The 19,047-nt window shown below is 37.9% G+C and overlaps 1 protein-coding gene across 12 annotated transcripts in view; it reads left to right on the plus strand.

Annotated features, from left to right (window-relative positions):
* The window catches only part of MBNL1 (muscleblind like splicing regulator 1), a 205,639-nt gene that overhangs the window by 24,222 nt on the left and 162,370 nt on the right, over window positions 1-19,047 (plus strand). The gene's annotated exons all lie outside the window — the stretch shown is intronic.

Consider the following 19,047-nt stretch of genomic DNA (forward strand, 5'->3'; position numbering starts at 1 on the left):
GTGGAAGTGTACTTACAACTTAATGACCTTCGTCAGGAGAAGATGCGAGCTCATCAGACGCGAGCCCCGGTGTCTCCCAAGAGCCCCCTCATCCCTGCCCCCGGGGGCTGCCATCCAGCCCCGGTTTTCATCTGGGCCAAATATGTGCACGCAAAGGTTAATTCTCTGCCTGCTACCCATAAATTACGCATGACATGTTTAGCTGGGCTTCCATATATGGAGAGTGCTGTATTTCAGTCCGGTTTGCCTTTTGCCAAGTTTACAGGGCGGAAGACGCCCTGCATGAGAGGGCTCCTCTCTCTCTCTCTCTCTCGCTCTTTTTTTCCATCGTTTTGTAGTGCGTCACTCAAAAACTGTAAGAAAAGTAAGTATAGACGCTCTCTGGGTGGAGCTGCAGTTGGTTGATTGAATTGCTTTCACGAAAGGTTGAAACGAATGAAAAGTAGTTAGTACTTGGGTTTTGGGTTTTAGACAAAAGCAGGACAAATCTGTAGGCCCCCCCCGCCCCCACACTGTTTTTTCTTTTTAAACGGAGCCGGAATCTGTTATTGGTAGTAATGTGTCATGTGAGAATACTTTGATTCCAGAGCTTGTAAGAGGAGCAGGTATATGGTTGAGCTTGTGTTTGCCCCTCTCCCAGCACTTTACAACTACGGGGTGGTTGCTACAAGAGTAATTGTGTTAAGTCTCTCCCTGGCCGGGAGAGTATACGGCTGCTGCTGGGATTTGGTGGTGTATTTCCGTGGAGTGTGCTTCCCTGGGATTAAAACGGAGTAAGAAGCTGCCAGAAAGGTTATTTGCCACGGCCTTTACTTTGTGTGCCCACCAGCACAGGCACAAGCGATAGCAGACGGATGGGAAACTCCGCCGTCCTCCGAGGCGTTTCTTAAATTAATACACCGAGAGAGAAGTCATAATGAATGCCCTTTGGATTTGCAGGCCCTCTGCGAGGCGCTTTGAAATACTACCCCCGTGGACGCCGTGTTCCTCCCTGTCTGTTTATACACAGAGGGTGTTTAGTACATAACTATTCTATACCCGCAGAAGTGATCCACTCCATGTTGTCTGTGTGGGTTCCTGAGAGCGTTGGGGTCTCTCCTTGTCTCGCGGTTGAGATAAAAAATTATCACCGCGGCCGGTTAAAACGGAAGTTCAAGGACTGTGAAATTCATCTTAAGAATATTTAGTTCAGTACTTGGACTGTCTTGCGTGTAGCCAGAGACACTGAATAAAGTTATTTTGTAGCCTGAGAAAGCACATTGTTGACACTTGTATCTTTGCTTTCTTAAAGTCGGTGACAGCTATAGCTAGAAACTGTTTTAGGAAACTGACAGTGTCCTGATTTTCATCCATGTGGTATCTTTGCATGGAGGTGAAATTCTTTTTGGATTATTGTGTCGGTAGGGCTTTTTTTTTCTTTTAAAATGTAGACATAGTTTTTAGTTTTATTTGTTTAATGGGGGGTTTCCCTCACTGAGGACTACAAGTTTGCCTTTTGTGTTTGCGGGAACAGGTTGGGTCGGCACCAGAAAACCTGTTCATCCATCCATCTGTAATTACAGTGTCACTTAAGACATAATAATCAGGTTTTATTATTACTAAGAGACTCAGAAAAGCTCACATGTGCCTAGTTTAATTTTTTTTTTTTCTCATGTAACTAAGAACAAATTTGTGTGCAGACACACATCGAGTGTGGTGCTCTAGGCAGCCATGCCCGCGGAGAATCCTAAGTGCCTCATGGTTTAAAATCTTATTGCTTGTGTTTACATTTCCACATTTGAGGCAAACTTAGACTCCAAGTTGAATTCATTAAATTCCGTTTCCAGCATTCTGTTCTTCCTCTGGGCATAGAATTCCGATGAAATGAAGCACTGGGTTCTGTTCCAGATCAAGAACAGACTATTCCAAGGTTTCTCTTGGGATGGGGGTGGGGGAAGGGGAAGAGTAAAATTCTATTTCTCATTGAATCAGGGTGTGTTACTTTATTATATAAAATTTCCTATTTTTATTGTAAGCAAAAAAGTTGCCCTTGGCATTTACCACTGTCGCCATTCATTAGACCTGTGTTTGATATCTCTATTTTTGGAAACAGAGAATAGCCTTTTGCTGCAACTTCTGGTTTTCTGTTTGGTGACCGGAGATACACAGGTTCGAGAACATCTCAGATCTTGCTTAGAAGAAGCTAAAGAGAATAGGTCACTGGGGCTTCCTATACTCTTAAGAGAAAGTCATCAGCGTGACCAGTAGATTCGGCAGGGTGAGGGGGAGTGCAGGAAGGAAGTGAAATATATTCACTTAAATGTTTGGCTTAATATAACATCTTAGCAGCAATACTGATCATTGAGGATGTTACATAGGAAGATTTTGAAGTGGTGGCCTTTTAGGCTCAAGAGCCTCATATTTTTGGAAATCCCGAATTGCCACCCAGCGCAGTAGCCACTAGCCACATGTGGCTATCAAGCATTTGAGATGTGGCTAGTTAGGACTGAGATTTGCGCTAAGTGTAAACGTGTTCTGGATTTGGAATACTTTGTACGAAGGGAAGAATGTAAAGCATCTGATGCATATTTTTCATATTGATTATGTGTTGCAGTGATAATATTTTGGATAGATTGGTTTCAGTAGAATATTCAGTTAGATTAATTTCACCTGTTTCTTTTCACTTTTTTAAACTACAACTACTAGAAAACCTAAAATAACGAATGTGGCTCATATTACTTTTCTATTGGATGGTGCTGTTCTAAAATAGAGTAGGGGAGCAGTCTTCTGAGAGAAAGCCTCAAGAGTTTGCTGGTTAAAATAATAAAATCGACTTTTATTTTTATAAGCTAAAGAAGTTTATTATACACAGAAATACCTTGTCTTTCTTATCCATTGTAACCAAAATCTAAGAAAACATACTACCTAACATCTATTTTTATTTCCTCAAAACTACTGTTTAGTTTAGAGATTTAATGGTGAGGTAGCAGTAAGAGAGAAAAGGCTTATAATTAGGGGATGAGTCCTAACACCTCTCAAAGGCCAGAATAGAGTATGATTGCTACTTAGGAACATTTTAGAGACACTATAGCTATCATTGTCCTAAAGTTACCGAACATAAACGAGTCACTAAAACTTATTTTAAAGTAGAGTTTTCGGTAAATAACAATTATCCTCAAACACTTAATATGTATTTTCCTTTCCTGTGACTTTCCTTCCTTAGAAAATAAAAACATCAAGTAAATCCAAACAAACTCCTGACCAAATGTTAATTAATAAATTCACAAGAATGAGATTTTCACTTGTAGGGTATAAGGCATTGTTTTGAATGTTAGGAAAGGTAAAAATATGTTTCTGTGGTAATATGGGCTTTCAGGAATTTCTATACACGGAGACATTGTCTTTATAATTTGAACACATTCTTGAGAAAGCATCTAACTAGCAAACAAAGCACAATGGCATAGGTCCTGGAAACATTCCCCTCAGATATTTTCATAACTGAAGTCCATTTTGCCATACACAGTGAGTGTTAAGCAGAAAAAATGCGCTTCTTCTTTTTTTTTTTTTATCCATATAAAGCATGCTTACTTTTATTTCCTTAAAGGATGCCAAAGATATAGGACAGGATGGAGGTAGCGGGTTCTCTCCGGGGGGGGGGGAGGGCAGGTTTTAGAGACCCTCAGAAGACTTCCTCCTGGCTTGGTGCCATCTTGAATCTGTCTCCCACTATATGAGGCATAACTGCCATTAGTGTCAATACATGTAGGGAGTGTGGGGGGGGAACAATGATCCCCATTAACTTTGTATATAATTTCTGATGAGTCACGGAGCATATTCGCTAATGGCTGGAGAATTATTGATTGCAAAGCAGGGAATTCAAGAAGAGCTATTGACATATGGCATTGTCTCTGGACATACTTTATATTTTTAGATTTGAGATAGGGAAATTGATTTCTATGTAGTGTTTTTCATATTATAAAAACATATATTCTCAACATTACAGCTATATCCTGGAAAAAAGACACTTAGCAAACACATGGTTATAGGTTTTTACATATTATGATTAGTTTTTAATGACTCTAGTCCTCCTTTATAGATAATTATTTACGTTTTCCAAGAGACATCTTAATACACGTGCTGGTGACATCCATAAGCATGAAGAATCTTTAAAGTTGTTTATGTTACAGTATTAGGCATTATGTATTTGACACCTCTGCCACTGTTTTTGAGGACTTATTCAGGTTTCTGTGATTATCCTTTGTTAAAACAGTCCAGGATGTATTGATCTCCTGATGAAATGTAGCCATCTTGCATGGAGTGAAGAATTCCTTTTCCACTGAGATCAACTCTTTTAAAAAGGAGATGTTTCTGAAATAACTGTTTTGCTTCCAGTAGTGTGTATGCTGCAGAAGAAAAACCACCATCTCTATGGACATTGTTTTAAGAAATTGAGAAGTATGCCTTATATATCCAATGAGGGGGATAACAGTTGATAAGGCACATATTCCCATGAATGTGGACACAATTTCTATGTGACTGTTTGTGTGAAAGCTAGGTATGCCCATGACAATGCTAACTTATTCAGATAATCTGGATGTTAAATAGCATCAAAGTATTAAAAAGAATTGTGCTAAATATCACATAATCCAACATCAGTGCAGATACCAACTCCCTTCCAGTCCCTCTTTAGCTGATACTTCTTCCTCCAAATAATTTTTTAAAAGAGACTTACATTTAACAGTATATTTTCGTTTTTAAAACAGCTTGATAGCTACTAAGAAGGAACTTGTTTTAAAGAGCTAACAAGGTTCGAGGATCATGGGAACAGATTTAATCATATGAAATAAACATCACATTGCGGATTTGAGAGATTTTATTTTGTAATGTCGATTTATAAGTGAATACTTGTTGTGGCAAAAATAGCAAGCTGGGCTCAGTGAGATCTGCCAAATTTAGCCAAAATATACCTTGTTTAAAGAAGTGGCAGGCTGGTAGCAGAAGTAAGAGTTTTGAAAATAACTGAAAGTAGAAAGGGAGATTTCATGAACAGTGGCTTGTTAACATAGTTTGGAAGTTCAGATAAGGAAAAGCAAGTCCTAATGTAGCTCTGACCAATACATGTAGTAAAGGGAACAGTCTTACTGCATAAATAATGGAAAGCAAAAGCTATTCTTTATTTTCCAACCATACAAAAATAATATTCTATTTGCCAGGTTTAGTTGTATATATTCAGTGATCGTTCCATATTTTTCGTACGTTTATATTTAACGTTCTGACACAGGGTTTTTGTATGTGTTCTGGTTCATGTATTTAGTTCATTTCTCTAGTAGAAATCTATAGATTTCCAAACGTCCTGTATGAGAATATTGATAGCTTTTGCCATCGGTTTTACTGTTGAATGCCATAAAATAATCACCTTTTGAAGTCACCAAATAGTTACACATGTGTCAGAAGAGCAGCGTGGGTAATGACTTTGAACGGTGGACGGAGAGGAATTGCCAAAGACTAGGTTGAAAGTAAACTGACAGTGACAGTGAGGTTGTTTACAATGAGGTTGTTTGCTATAAACCTACATATTAAAGTTAAGAAGTGGAAATGACACCAAAATATATTGGAAATGCAGTGATTTCCTTTTGGGAAAAGAAGTGTAGAATGTGTAATGAACAGCAATGAGAGAAAAGTATATTAGCCGGGAGATTTTAATCAGAAACAGCCTGAGTATCCAGTCTAATGTGGCATTGAATAAAAGAAAAGTGAAGAAATAAAAGCAGAAGGTATTAACTAATGGTTTCAGACACAGGTAGAGTTATCCCAATTAGGAGTACAGTTTTGTGGGTTTTGAAAAACTAACAAATCGTTTACGTAGATAGTCCGTGGAAGGTGTGGCAACATTGTCTATGCCTTCCGTGTTTAAGTTTGCAGCACACTAACATCTGTCTATTCAGTGATTGTGACTGAATAGACTCTTCCAGAAAATGCTAAAAAAGTTCGGTAACAATGATATGTGCAGTAGGAGTGTGAGGAAATATAAACAGAGACTTTACAGTTAAATAGTCACAATACATCACAAGCATGTTAAATAGCAAGAATGCCAAAAAAGGCATTACGCAGTTCATATTTAGAGCATCGTTAGAGACATTTTCTGAACGTGATTTAGTATTAGAATTTACAAGACCATTCAGAGCTGATTGTATCTAAAATTTGTAATCCTATCGCTAGCAATCTGGTTGCCAGCGTCATTGATGACAGTAGTAACGAGACATTCACATTTCGTTTCTGCCCTTCTCTGATTACAAGAAAAGCATTACCTTTACAATGACCATTTAGCACTCCACGTGGATGGATAGCTCTGATCCAGCCAGAAAGATCATCTGGGGTGAGGTGGTGGTCGTCAAGATAGGTGATATATAAAGAAAGGAGGGCGTAGAGGCCTGCTGTCCGGCAAAAGTTGTCCGGCAAAGCTCTGGACCATTGGCTGGACTTGCGACTCGGCATTCCTAAGCCAAAGGTCCCCTCATTCATATTTTTATTTACTAAATTTTAGTTTCAAAAAGTAGCCTCTGAAAGATATATTAGTTCCTATAAACGGTCTCTAAATTCGTTTTGAAAGCCCCAGTGTTTGTTGCAGTGCAAGAGGAACAACAAAATCCGACCTCCTTGGGGGAGAACTTTTGAAAAGTGGAACTCTGCAAATGCAGGAGGTGGTACCAGTGTTATTACTGTCATTTTAAAATGATTGGTTCTGTATATACATAATTGCATTTTTCTCTCTGTCTTGAAAAGAGTCATTGACTTGGGGGGGGGGTCGTGGAGATCGGAAGGCACAAACAAGCTTCACGTTTTTTTTATACCAGATCTGACCAGATATGTGACCTGGGAAAAACCATTTACTCTTTCTAGTCCTTAAGTTCTGTATCTGTGAAGTTCTAAACATACGCATACTAATTAACAGAAGTTCTACTTTGCTATACAGTTCTTTATAAAATAGCTCATTTAATCTTTTCTCTGCAGCTGTAAAGTAGGCCGTAGGACCTTTATCTTCAAGATTAAGTGGCATGACTAGACAGCTCTTTTTGTCCTTTGCAGAATTACGAGGCTTGTTTTTGGTCTTTATTCAAATGTCCGTGTTTTTAACCAATTGGAAATGATCTATAAAGAAAAGTACTGAGGATAAGAACTGTCATGACACTTACTCACATTTTGGACTACTTTCTTTGTGCCAGGGTAAGATTTATGAGTTAATTCATGTATTCCTCAGAACAACCCTGTAAAACAGTTATTGTCACTATCTCAGCTTCACAGACGGGGAAACTGAGGCACTGACGAGTTAGTGGTCCCAAGTTACTTACCTAGTAAGTAGCACAACAAGGAGTTGAACCAGGGTGGCCCAGTTCTAGAACCCGTGCTTGTACATAAAAGAATGAAAACAGATTTAACAAATACTTGTGTTAGTTAGGTGCAGATAGGAGGTCAAGACCGTAAACATTTGGAATACTCTAGCAGAGTCGCACTGGTTACAGTGTTTGTAACAGTAACTCTCAGAGAGTGAGGAGAAGGTAAGATGATAGAGAGAAAAGGCATAGGGGGATGTGGGCAGCACATAGGGTAGGAAGAAGGGAGGCATCAGGTGGGAGAGGAGGTTGGCGCTACACTTTGGGGGGCATTGGGGAGCAGATGGTACAAGACTGATACACGACTGGGAACGTGAGACATTTGGTTAGGCGCGTGACCCTATAGGCACGTATTTTAGTGACAGTTTATAGAGGAAGGATAGGACCCATAGAGGATGAAGCGATGAGGGACTAACTAAGGGGAATGACAGGGAATGACGAGGAGGACATGTTCGCTGGGGGAGAAGTGACCATCATAGGGTCCGTAGGATATAGCAGCTGACTAGATGTGGGTGTGAGAGGCAATGGGAGGAATTAAAAATGGTTCTTAAAATCTAGTCAGAATTGTTTAAACGTTTTTATCAAAAAAAAGTTTACATAAATATTTTAATCTTTAATGTTAATTCTGTTGATTATATTGCTCCTTGTGAACTCTTTTAGGATCAAGAACTGTATTCTAAGTTTCAGTTAAGAGAATAACACTTGAAATTGTGTTTTGCCGGGAACTATAACTTGATTAAGTAGAAGCTGTGTGTTAAGTTCTTAAAACACGTCATTTCTGTGACCGCCACTTTCAAATAAAGCACGGGATCTGATGTGCTATAGAAGGTCACCAGATTCTTCATCCCACATTGGTAGTTCTGAAGTAAGCATAATTTCATCTTTAAGGGTATATTGTTATTTGCTAGGAAATGTTTCAGTGTTGGCCAGGCAGTTCTGTTCCCTCATTAAAGGAACACCCGTGTAACCTGGCCTCTGTGGTAAAGCAGGTGTCACACAGATACATGATAAAATAAGTTTGCCATGTGCTCAATGTGAGTGACACCGATGCTTCTGAGACCTTGCTATTTTGGGGAAAGTATCAATATAACTGTGATATTCTTCTTCCTGGAAATAAAACTCCTTAACAATCACTCTTATAAACGGAACGATGTACATATGGGAATAAATAAGCAGTTGCACTGAGTTAACAGTTTCCTGGTGTTGTGAGGATGGCTGGATTTCAAATAGAATAGAAAGCTTTAGAGACACTCCCACAGGCCTTTTTGCTTATGGTCCTTACATGCTTTTTACAAAGTAAATGGCTTAACATTGTTTAAGCAGAAAATGTCAGAGCAATGATAGACTATGTTGTATTTAACATGCATAGAAAAATTCCCATGAAACCAAGACAATTTTCAAGAAAAAGATTCTACTTATAGCTCTTTACCACTTATTTCTTTAGATGGGTGTATATCCATGAAAAATAATAAAAATTATGCTGTTTGTATGTTTAAGTATAGCATGTTTACACAGAGCTAGAGAAAATCATATTAACAGTGCTTTATTTCAGCTTTTGTTTTTATGCCTCCTAGTATTATGTCAGAGCCATGCTTAGTGTGCCTTTTTCTATTACTAGGTTTTTTTTATCTGATTTTTGCCTTGTGCTATAAAGATAAGATAAAAATCTGTTCAATTGCACTGTTAAGATAACGTTCAGAAAATGTTCATTTTCTTAAGTAACTAAGATTAAATGGTGTTAAAATTAGAAATTTCTCTTTGCTTTCTGTGTTCACTGGGCTAATTTTAACTCGACGAATTTACTCCAAATTATTTTGAGCCATTATTTGAATTTCATTGCCCAGATATTTCAGGGAAAGCTGCATTGTCAACCTAGTGCATTCAGATAAGGTGTTTGGTTTTAAATACCCCACTCAGGGGTGCCTGGGTGGCTCAGTTGGTTGAGTGGCTTCAGCTCAGGTCATGATCTCACAGTCTGTGAGTTCAAGCCCCACGTCAATCTCTGTGCTGACATCTAGATCAGAGCCTGGAGCCTGTCTTTGGATTTTGTGTCTCCCTCTCTCTCTGTTCCTCCCCTGCTCATGCTGTCTCTCTCTCTCTCAAAAATAAATAAAACATTAAAAAAATAAATACCCAATCCATAAAACTTTAAGAGACATGATGAGCATAGAAAAGTGAACAACAGGGAATACAAGTAGATCTTTGACCCAGGTATAGAGTCTCTTGAGGTATTGCATGGCCTTTCCAAAAAATAATTTGAAATCTCTGGAAGAATTGAGACTATTGAAAAAAATCTATCCATCAAACACAATTGTGCATAATGCTTTCTGGGGGTGGGGGGGCACATTTACTGAAAATTGCACGTAGGAAATGACTCAGAGAGATAGAGTTTTGAGGACTGGATTTTAAAAGTAAATATTTTGGAGCAATTAATATCGTGTGGGAAGAAATTATTTGTGTCTTGTTTCTCAGTAATGGACCAAAGTTTACTAAGCGCTGAGGTCTTTTTACTTAAAAAGTTATTTTACTATGTTAACAATAAGGCGATACAGGGAAATCAATTCATCCTTTGTGTTCTGCTAAATAACCAATGAACAGACATACTCTGGACATCTATTAGAGTAATATAGGAGGGGAGGATCCAAAGGAGAATTATGTAGTTTCTCTTCATTGGCAGGTAATTGAGCTGGGAGGAAAGACATGAAAAGTGAATAGTACAGTTGGGTATTGGTGCTATACAACTGAGTACCAAAGGAGGAAATTCAAGGAAAGAAGAAAATCCAAAGAAGGAAGTCTTAACAGAACTTAATAGCCAAGGCATGCTGTGTAGAGGAGCAATTTACCTCTCTGTTCAGCGTTTGGAAGGTAATGGTTTAAACAGGGGGGAAGTAAGGAGGCTAGCTACTATCTTCAAGTGTCTTCTCTGTGAGACATTGCCGGCTTATATTCTTTTTGGAAAGAATCACCCGGTAATGGTGTTAAACAGTTAGGGAACAGCCCTTCATGGCAGGAGCCATCATTTTCTTGATAGAGGTGAGGAAACAGAGACTCAGAGAAGTTAACCTACTTGCCTGAAGTCACACAGCTGGTGAGCAGCCAAACTGAATTAAAGCCTGGGTCTTTTCTTATTTCACATCAGCATTCTTTGTTCCCCCAGGAGGATTCTGCTGGGAATGGATGTGGTATAGTTACGATTCAATGATTTTAAAACTTCACCCAGACCACAACTCACCCTTGTCAGGAAGGTGCAAATTTAACTTAAAAAGCTGGCAAATAAACTTTTGTCTTTTTGCTTTGACTTTGGCATATAGTTTGCCAAATGCTTATAATCTTTCTCTTAGATTTATAAACACAACAAAACATACTAGGCCTCCTGTCTTCAGCAGATATGAAGACGGCTTGCAGTAATGTGACTGTTACAACATTGCGTTTCGGGAAGCTCTCCAAAGAGGCTTCGTGAAGTTCTGGGAGATAATTTACTTTCACACCAATAATGTGATGCTATAAAATTTTCCCCGAGAAATGATAGGGGTATCTCCAGAGCGCATGCTAAATTCATTTATCTTCCTGATGTGGTTATTTTATGCTTTCGTGTTATATCATGTTCGCATAGCAGCCCGTGCGCTCAGCCACTCTGTGGCATGTGGGCTTATGATGTTAAGAGAGAAACTGTTAATTGAAGACTTGTTCTGTTGGAGACATGTCACTTGGCTAACAAATTCCTCTCCTCCTGGAGCTGTTTAGAATACATACCAGATGAAATTATATAATGGCTAGAGAAGGAAAATGTAAGGCTCGTGCCATTGTTTTTGGCCTCCAAGGAAATCCCTCTTATTTAGCAAATAGTGATGGAGTGCAGTGTTGATGTACCAGCTCTCTTACTCTTTATCCTCTCCAGGGCAGAGGTGAGGAAGAGATGCCCCGTTCTCAAAGTGGTTTCCAGTGTAGTGGTAGAAATATTCACAAGTAATGTACGGGCAAAACAAAGTGGGCACAGGAGCCAAGAATAGGCTGCTTGTGGGCAGAGTGTGGAATTTGCCTAAAACTGTCCAGTAGACACATTAACTCTTTGCATGCTCTTTATATTGGAGAAAAGACAAAATTGACTCATGATGTATTTTAATTATGTGATTCAACAGTCGAAGCGTTTATTTTTTCTTTCTAAGCTTTGGATAAATCAGCATGACCCAAATGTAGCGTCGCCCTAGACGAGACAGAAAAGACGACTTTGTTTCTGATGTTGGCACTTTGGGAGCGAGATGGGGCCACGTAATTCATCCGAGGCTTCTCCATGCTGACTCCTGGAGTAGGAGGTTAAATCACTCAATATTGACGGTCAAGTTCCAGAGCCTGCGACTTTTATGTTAACGGGAAGGAAAAGTCTGTATGAGAGAGGTGTGTTGTATTTTACTTTAATGACAAAGAGCTCTAGATGTGCACACGATGCTCTTTTTCCTCCAGCTTTTTCTTTGTGTGCAGGAAATAAAGCTGTATTTTGTAGGCGAGCTTCCAAACTTTCAAATGGTAAAAGTGCAACCGTGCGTATTTTGTGCGACCCCATTCAGCTGTGAAGTGTTCATCCCTTGTTTCCAGGATTTAATCTGCAGCCTGGGTTAGAAGACTCAGAATTTTTATTGTATGGCTTACTACTCTTCATTTCTAATCATAAACATTTATTTAAAGCACACTGCATAAAAAACTTTATGATAAGATTTTGACTGAAACTTTCAAGAGAAATGAAGGATATAGTTTCTGCCGTTTTGAAGTGTACAGTTTAAAGAGAAAGGTCCATTTTTAGTGAAATAAAGTTAACAACCAAAATCACAACAGGGCCAGACCGTTAGCAATCATAATAATTACAAGAAGAGCCACTTACTTGGTGTGCACTTACTCTTTTACATATGTGACCTTATATGGTTTTTTCCTCCAGTGCTGTGACATTTATGCATTGCCATCCATGTCTCTGGTTCACAGGTGAGAAAATGGAGGCTTGATGGGGTTAAGGTCAGGTAATTTGCTCCGGGGTCACGTAGGAAGGTACCATGAGTGCTGAGATCTTAACTCAGCAGTTTTGCTTTTTGTCTGCTCACTTGTTTCCCTTAGCATGCTGTGAATTAAGTACACAAATACTGAGAGCAGTGTAGATTTGAGGCCTAACCCAAGTTTGTTCTGGAAAGACCTGATGAAGAAGGGAAGATGTGAAAGACAGGTGTTGAATGAAGCATTGTGATCCTACAACAGCAGAGAACAAGGAGAGGACTCGGGGAGTTTCACTGGCTTGGGAAGAAGAGCTAGGTCAAGTGTGGTGTGCATGGTATTCATTCTACTCACACCTAATACCCTCGCCCTACAACTCACCAAGATCAGCAAAATCTACTTTTAGACTCAAAATCATTAGCACCTGTGAAGTTTCTGATGTCACTTCTGAATGACATAGCACTCTGCCAATGGCTCAGTTGGATGGCTTTCAGTGGCACATTTTAAGAAGTGTCTTGAGCCCAAAGAGAGTATTGCAGACACTCTTCTAATTTATTCAGCTGCATTATTGAAAGCATTAGGGAATTCATTTCTCTCCTCGCCAAAACACAGAAATCTGTTGCCAACCTTAAAATAATCAAAAATGTTATTGAAAAGTGACATTCACTTGAAGATTTCTGATTAAATCTTCTCACTTTCCCTCAAATCCCTATCCGGGCAATTAGAGCATGTGCATGTGTGTGTCTTGTATGTATATATGTATGTTAATCCATATGTACGTGTATATTCCAAAAAGGATTACGAAGTAGCACAGAAGTTACAGCTAAAAGTGGAATAGAATAAATGTATGAAGCTAAGGGATACATTCACCAGCCAATGTTAGTTTATGAATTTGGCTCTGAAATATTTATTTCATATCATTTTATGGTTCTCTGCACTGACTACGAGGAGGACTTGTGAAAATATTGTAGGAAATGGAAATAAAAGATACTCTAATATACATGTGTCAATTTGAATGCATTATCACTCCAGTAGTTTTTAAAGCTTGAGATCAAATAGTTGATAGATATTATTATTAAGAACCTTCATCTGTGTCTTAATGAATTGATTTCCATTGCTCTTTTATTCCACTGCCGTTAAACTTTAACCTAGACACACAGCAGCAGTTTTCTGTTTATAAGTGACCTGACGTTCATGGATTCAAAAAATATTTTCCCTTTGTGTACCAAGAATTCTCAGGCATATTTTTTAAGAGAAATATCCCATGCTGGTGTGCTAATATTTTTGGCAAGAAAATTAAGCACCTATATTTCAGTCGGATAGTTCTATGATAAATGAAGAATAATTAAATGTGCAAGATTCTGCAACATTCACTTAAATGTTAATTTGGGTTCTTTTATATTCTAGGCACTGTGCTAGGCATTGAATACATAATGGTTCACACAAGCAGATGTGATTATGAAAGTGCAATTATAAGACTTAGACATCTCTCAAATTTCAAATTGGTCATTGCAGAAATGATGACATTATTATAGTTCTTATTGCCACAAACTTTAAATAATCTTTTTAGAAATTAAAAAATATTATTCATAGTTGTCAATAAATATTTATTTTAAAGCCTTTCTATCCGTGTTAGGTTTCTTGTATATAAGTGACATATTTTCATGTAAAGAACAGTACCGTTTTATGCTTAGAATGCTATTTTACAATTATGCGAGAGAAATAGTATTGCAAAGTAATGCAGAAAGAGAAAACTCAATTTTGAGTGGCAGCACAATATTGTGAGCTTAAAAGGTCAGGCTGGTACAGGAGGGCTCCAGTTTTGCCACTCAATATCATGCAGAATGCTGTGACAGCCAGGGCTGCTATAGCTGAAAATATCCGTAGCCTTGGAAGCCTTGTAAGTTTCAGAAGGTTATTTGGGCATCTAGTAGGAACACTGATTCACAGGGAAGGTCAAACTGGACAGCCAGGCAAAAAAAAAAAAAACAGGTTAATGAACCCAACAGTTGTAGATTTTAGAGCAATTGTCAACTGCAGTAACTGGGTAGCCTAATCCAACGTGACCATCTTTCATTGAAATATTTTTAGAAGAGTGAGCTATACTTGATGGTGAATCTTAACTTCTCTTCTGAAACTTTTAACCTTAAAAGTACATCTTCAACCTTACCTGGTAGCAGGACACAGGGTACCTTAATTTTATTTATGTGGGATGTACGCTCCATCAAAAAAGGATGTGAGTCGGCTTACAACAGTAAAGTGCACATAAAATAGGACTGTAAAAAAGAGACATAACAAATCAATTAGAAGGAAAAGAGATGAACCAAGTGCTTGAGATGAAATTGAGCACTAAATTTATCTCTCAGCTTGCTGGCAACCGAAGCAGAAGCTTTAGAAAGTACAAGAATCCCGAGTTTATTTAATAAGATCTCTTCATATCCCGTGTACAGTCTTATTCTTAGCCCTTGGGGTATTTAGTTAAGTATTCTGACTCTATCCTTGGGTGAAATCTTGGAATGGATGAATTCCAGTTAATTAAGAAGTGAAGGCCAGATTCTTCAGCCTGGCCTTCAAGGCCCTTCCTGGTTTGGTTCCAGTCCCTAAATGCAGCTTTATCTTCTGCTATCCCCATCGCACCTGGTAGTACATACAGACCACTTCCCCCCCAGTGTTTGTGTTCTGTGCTTTCCCACGTCCCTGCCTTTGCTCTCTCTGTTCCTGCAGTCTGGATTGCCGTTCCTTTTTGTCTCTAACCAAATAAGATTCCTCCTTCTGTCTTTCCATCACAGATGTCTTATCCATCACCAAACCACCCCTGACCTCTCTCTCCTGTAATGCACCAGGCTTTATTGTTATCTCAATGGTGTACTTCTCAACTTTCTTTTTTTTTACGTATAGTTATTTGTGTGTTTGTTTTATATTCCCCATTAAGCAGTGAATTCTTCATAGTTGGGTCCATGTATTCCTCCTGTGCCTAGATTACTATAAAAGGTCCTCAATAAACCTTATACAATCAATACATAGATATAATTTTATCTTAGTATTGTTTATTTTTGATGAATATATTTATTCATTTAGTGAGATTATTATTGTGTTAGATGTATTTGGATTTCTTTAAGGAAAACGTTTTTTCCCAGGAAAGTAGAGAAAAAAAAGAGAACTAAAAATAAATAAATGAATAAATGTTTAAAAAATAAAAAATTTCTTAATTGTTTTGATTGCCCTTTCAGCTTAGAAAGCTACTTAATTACCATTTCTCTATGCCGTAAGGTAACAAATACAATACAGAACAGGTTTGTTACATGTGAACAAAAAATATCCTTAATGCCATTTCACACCCTCACCGCTTTTCCTCTAGTATAGTTTTCTATGATTTTAACAGCTGTCAAAAAAATCTATCTGACTCTGTGTGGCTTAGAAGTGTTTTAGACAGTTATTCTCTCCCCTTCACTGCTTTTCAAACACTGTTTTAGTAGTTGATATAGATCAGCCTTCCTATATGCATATTTGCTTAGCACATATTCCATTTTATACTTTTAGAGCAGCATTTCATTTTACTTATATGGAAGGTTTCTGCTAATACATTTTAAGCCCTTCTAATGAAAGCTCTGAAGAAAATGTAGGCTCTTCTTGCTCAGAGGGCAGACAGATAAAAATAAACTCATGCTCAAAGACCTCTTTCTCAACAATTAACTTCAAATCAGTTACTGAGTACTTACAACCCTGTAATGTATTAATTACCAGATTAAAATTGATTAGCAGTCTTAAGAAGAAGCTGATAGACGTGGTGTATAATTTTCACATCCCTAAGTGTACATTATTAGTGTGTGGTGCCTACCCCGTGGACATGCAAGGACAATAGCATCTATCTCTCAACTCTGTAAGGGACCATCTTATCTCCTTCAAAGGCTGTACGTGAGGCTTTGTCCTACACGTAAATATCAGCACAGATCACAGGTGATATAGTTGTGGCTGTTCTACCATATCCCTCTCCAGTCCCGGTCTCTCTGTTCCTGTTACATTTATTTACAGTCATTATCATTTCCACAGAGCTTGATGTTAAATTGCCAGCATGTGTTGTGAATGAAATTTTAAATCTGGAATCCAAAGACCTGATTGGGGGCCGCTGATTCTTCCATTTAATTAGTTTAGGGAACTTTGGTGAGTCAGTCACTTGACCATAATAAGCATCAATCTATTTGTTCACAAACGGGCAAGGTATTATAACCATTTCTTAGACTTGTGTGGATCAAATGGCAGAAACCAGATTAAAAAAATTGTATACCAATATATAAAATATTTGCTCTGTTGTGCAATAACAGAGTGTTAAGAGTTCTGGGGGGAAAGGAAATTTTTCTACTTGGCTCTTCCAGTGGAAATGTGCTTAGAGAATCAGATGAACACCTTGCTATTTTATATGTAAATCAAAAAGAAATGTAGCAGAAGCCAACTTCTGAAAAGTTCATCTCTTCAAGGGTTATTACTTAACACGGAGCATAGCTTGTAGTTTTAGTCAAAGTAAAGCGGTTATTACTGCAAGAAGATTAAAGAATTTCTTTTTCTTCCTATTAACTTTAACACAACATTTTTCCTTCAATTTAAGAGCTAGTTTTTTGTTACATATAAAGAACATGATTTGACTGACCCCTGCATAAAGGATTTTTTCCATATTCTTTGGACACACACACACATATACATACAAACCCATTCATACATTAATCTCCATTTCACATTTATCTATACTATTAGCAGTTGACCTTATACTGTAGTGATTGAATTGGTGCTTAATTTTTTAAAATCTTTTGGCAAAATAATTTTACTATTCTAAATTCTTATTATAAATAAAAAATAAGGAATCTAAATATTACTATCTTTAAAGAATTCAGCATGTGTGTGTTTGTATATAATGGTTTATTTGACATCTAAATGATAGAATGATATGAAGTTTTAAGATTGCTACATGATTCCTCTCTAAATGTATCCAATGCATTCCTTCAGGTATACTGGGGAGAATTTTTGATAAGCTAAGTAGTTTTTGCATACTAACTGGAAGTGAACTATTGAAATAGGATTAAAAACCATAAGTGCTTTGAGACATGTCAAGTGGTAGGATATGGTGAATAGTATCTTAGAATGATGTGAAGGAACATGTATAGTGCCCGATTTAAAATAATATTTTAAAAAATGAATATACTAAAAATTTTTTGTAGGTAGGTCAGCTTTCTGAAGTAGTTAATTGGCAGAATATATTCAAAAAGCAGGTTATCAAATCTCAATCCATCTTTTCAGGGCAGATATTCCGAGCTTTTAGGAAATTATTGAGTAGCAAGGTAGTAAACAATCTTTGGTGGAAGTAATATTTTAGCTTCAGTTGATTAGAATTGCTAAGATAATGAGATTAAGAATAGCCTGGAGGAGTTGACTTAAATGCAGATTCCTGGAGCACCTGGGTGGTTCAGTCCCTTCAGCGTCTGACTTTTGATTTCAGCTCAGGTCATGATCTCAACAGTCCTGAGATGGAGCCCCACCTTGGGCTCTGCGCTGACAGCATGACACTGCTTGGGATTCTCTTTCCTTCTCCCCCCAGCCCCTCCTCCACTCACTTGCTCTCTCAAAAATATATAAAAGAAAACAAAGTAAAATGTAGATTTCTGTACTTTATCCTCAGTAGGTCTGGGGTAGGTCCTAGGAATATATATTTATAGCAGTCACCCCCAGGTGACTGATTCAGATAGTTCAGCAATCTTTCTGGAGCATCAGAATCCCAGAAAAAGAAGGTGTTGCTGGTAATAAAAGTTGGTTCAGTAGCTATCAATGCATTGTGCTTTGCCATGGAGTGCTGGTCATTGCTTTTTAAGTGCATAGGATGCTAACAGAAACATACAGAACTTTAATTACTGTCTTATTAGAAGGATGTAGTTGGCTCTTCAGATTTTCTCATGTGTTACGGCATTTTTTTTTTTTTTGGAATGTATAGAACTTTATGGGCAATTAAAAAACCTAAGAAAGGGGTGTCCTTTTTCTATTTAGCAAAAGAACCAAACCTCAGCTGCCATATTAGCTTGTTCATAGTGTGTTCAGTACGTATGCTCTTTTCCAAAGTACAAAATCCTAACAATAAAATCTTTGATCTCATATAAGAAATGTGACAGTTGTTTATTCTCTGACAACATGGTAAAATCACATTGTCAAAAAGAGAAGAAAAGCACTGAAAATGCCTACATTTTGCCAGCAAATCATCTTCTGTTGGCACTTTTTTTATCCTGAAAGCTGTTATTTAAAACCTGGGGAAGAATTTGAGGAAGGCAAAGTGAGGGGACAGTGTTTTATTTTCTAACAGGATGTATGTCCATTGACAAAATCATGCAGGAGTATACACTTACCTTGTTTGTTTTAATTGGGTGGTCATGCCATAGGGGAAGGGAAGGGGAAAAAAATAGTTAACAAGAGGGAGGGAGGCAAACCATAAGAGACTCTTAAATTAAAACTGAGGGTGGATGGGGTTTGGGGAGAGGGGAAAATGGGTGATTGGCATGGAGGAGGGCGCTAGGTGTTATATGGAAACCAACTTGACATAAACTATAATAAAAACAAATTAAAAAATTAAAAAAAAGAAAGTAAAAAAAAAAAGAATTGGATGGTCATGACACTTCAGGAGAACACTCTGATCCAGGGTCAGAAATGACTACATGAGACATCC

This window comes from Crocuta crocuta, unplaced genomic scaffold (assembly GCF_008692635.1).
Source record: "Crocuta crocuta isolate KB4526 unplaced genomic scaffold, BGI_CrCroc_1.0 scaffold19, whole genome shotgun sequence".
In the NCBI taxonomy this organism is placed as follows: domain Eukaryota; kingdom Metazoa; phylum Chordata; class Mammalia; order Carnivora; family Hyaenidae; genus Crocuta; species Crocuta crocuta.